The sequence below is a fragment of the Rhinopithecus bieti genome, unplaced genomic scaffold, assembly GCF_001698545.2.
Source record: "Rhinopithecus bieti isolate Rb0 unplaced genomic scaffold, ASM169854v2 scaffold_21703, whole genome shotgun sequence".
Classification (NCBI taxonomy): domain Eukaryota; kingdom Metazoa; phylum Chordata; class Mammalia; order Primates; family Cercopithecidae; genus Rhinopithecus; species Rhinopithecus bieti.
In genome coordinates, this window is record NW_016812332.1 from 5944811 (window position 1) to 5948073 (window position 3263).

A 3263-nucleotide genomic window follows, 5' to 3' on the forward strand; every position below is an offset into this window, starting at 1 on the left:
GGGGGGGGGGGGCAGGGAGGGCTTCTCATGTGCATAGGTGAATTAATTTGGAGTTATTTAGGAAAAGAAAGAGCAAAAAGGAAGAAAGAATACTGGGTGATCATCAATGCCCAACACAGGAAGGAGTGTAAGTAAACGAAACCTCTGTTTTTTAGTGATAAATTTTGTGTGTAGCATGTTCCAGTAAAGTTTGGCTCCACTGGACTTGTATTACTTTGTAAAATATTCAAAGTCGTATTGAAAAAATTTCAAATGTTCTCTATTACTTCCCTTTTGGAATTCAGTTATGACACCTTAACATAGAGGCTCTAAATTCTTAATTATGTAGATGTGAAATGGACTTTTAAATGGAATTTAATTGTATACATTGGTGAGCTTTTATTGCATTCATTTCTTATGGCAGAGATTGCTCCTTATTCTCACAATCTTTATTTGGGCCATGGCTGTTCTGCATATAGACTGCTTGGCAGCCTCCCTTAGAACTAGGTGTAGCCATATGATCAAGGTCTGTTCATGGGAGTATAAATGAAAGTAATGTGTACAACTTCCAGCTAATGCTTTCAAAGGAAAGGTGTGACACTTTAGGGTTGGTAGAAAGAAACAACAATGAGGAGCCTAGATACCTGGTAATTTTTAAACAGAAGACCTACTGTATCAGCCTGCATAATTATGTCTATCTTGTATAAGCCATTTTAAATTTAGGCTGAACTTATATCCTAATGCAGTAGATAACCAATATCAATAAATTATCTAGTAATAAAGCATGATTTTCTGTTGTTTTTTGATTTTCTTTTAGATGAAGTCTTGCTCTGTTGCCCAGTCTGGAGTACAGTGGTACAATCATAACTCACTGAAGTCTCAAACTTCCGGGCTCAACCAATCCTCCCGCTTAACCTCCCAAGTAGCTGGGACGACAGGTGCATGCCACTATGCATTGCTATTTTTTAAAAAATTGTAGAGATGGGGTCTCACTACATTGCCCAGGCTAGTCTTGAACTCCTGGCCTCAAGCAATTTTTCCATCTTGACCTCCGAAAGCGCTGGGATTACAGATGTGAGACACCACCAGGCCTGATTTTTTTTTTTTTAATAGAAATTGGATTACAATCCTTCTGAGTACAATATAAAATACATTGCTTGTTGTTGAATATTTTTAGGAAGGGAGTAGCATCATATGGAGCTTCCAATATTGTTATTTTGATTTTGTAGTTTTTTAATATACGCAGAAGACTTAACTGTTTTGAATGAATTTACCCATTGCAAGCAATTAACATCCAATCACTTTACTTAAAATAATCAAACAATTTGTGTATATATATATATATACAGCATACATTTCTACTGTTTACTGTCTCAAAGCATTTTAACAAGCTATTGTGCTGGCAGCATTAATTAGATCTGAAAACTGGTATAATAAAAACAATAAAAAGCTATAAGAATGCATTAAAATAGAACACCAAAATAATAGAACCTAAGGTTTCTAAAGTTGTATTTGACTAGTCAAGTGTTCCTTAATAACTGGATGCATCAGAATACATTGTTCATTATAATATTAAAGGAATGTAATGAAATGAAAATTGAAGCAATAGAGAATTCAGTATGCACAATTATTTTAAATTTAAAATCTTACCCATAATGAACATAGCTAAAAACATAAAAGACAAATGATAGAGAAATTAAAAGCAATTATCAAAGAATTCTCAGCGAAATTTCTGATTTAAATTAAAGCCTATGATTAAAAATCTCCTGCCTCTTTGTCCTTCGCCCTTCTTCCCACAATTCCTTACTGCCTCAGCACCTTGTAACTTAAATTTCTTTTCTTTAAAGATGATCATACTATGCTTGATTCATGGCAGGAATGAACGTATCAACCTCACATTTTATCAACTTCACATCTTTCTGGTTCATGTCTCTGTAAGGCCTAATGCTTAACTTGTAAAAGAACAAAGATGGAAATACTATTGAATAAGGACCATTAAAAGTGGAATTATTTTTCACCTACATAACTGTTAATTTTTTTAAATAAAAAAGAGGACCATTTCAGATTCTTTTAAATTGAGGCTTGAAATGGAGTACAGTGTATTTTGGTGGCCAGGCCTGGATTGCGATTATCTAGGTACCCTAAGTAGTAAAAAGATTATGGTGCCTCATCCTCAGATAATAAATGTGATGCATTTATTTATTCAATCAAAATCTGTTTTTTAATATTTGTTCAGGCACTCTTCTAGGCATTGAAGACACAACAGTTAACACAATGACTTGTTATTATTATTTTCACATTCCAATGATTTAAATCAGTAGTAGTGATAAAACAAATGTGGCAATTAAAAAAAAGCCATATTTTAGTTGATTAAATCCTTCTTGCTTTTTTGGGAAATAGCAAATTTCTTCTTTTGCTTCTACATTGTGCACGTACTTAAATTTCATATTGACTCTTAAACACTGATACCACTTATTTTCCGAGTATTTTTTGTTCATTTTTCAGATGCCACTGGTAATTAGTTCTTTTCTTTTCTTTTGGTTTCGTTTTTGAGACGGAGTCTCGCTCAGTTGCCCAGGCTGGAGTGCAGTGGCACGATCTCAGCTCACTGCAAGCTCCGCCTCCCGGGTTCACGCCATTCTCCTGCCTCAGCTTCCGAGTAGCTGGGACTACAGGCGCCCGCCACCACGCCCGGCTAATTTTTTGTATTTTTAATAGAGACGGGTTTCACCGTGTTAGGATGGTCTCGATCTCCTGACCTCGTGATCCACCCGCCTTGGCCTCCCAAAGTGCTGGGATTACAACGCGTGAGCCACCGTGCCCGGCCAGTTATTTTTCTTTTAAAGTGGAAACTCTTCAGCTAATATCTTTGTTTTTCCTTTTTGAAGAAACTGTAACTTCATGAGCTCTAAACTAAACAACTTGAACAAAAAACTAGGGAAACTTGAAGTGGTTTTAAAAGTTAAAACCATTAATTGTGTTTTACTGGAGGATGCTGCCAATTCCCTTGTCTGAGATTCTTTATTCTTATGTATATATAATGCAGTGCATACTTTAGGGGGACATATCCCAGATTTTTTTCAATTTAATATCTGATACGTACAAAAGAATATATGTAATGTATGGTCAAATTATTAACCATAAGAACAAAAGAAACAACAAGAATGCAGCATATTGGCCTAAACACTACATCATTAACAATATTTTTACTTGAATTATTTAAAGAAAAAGTAACCTTTTTTGTCGGAGACAATTTTCAGATTATACATCCCACCCCAACTTCT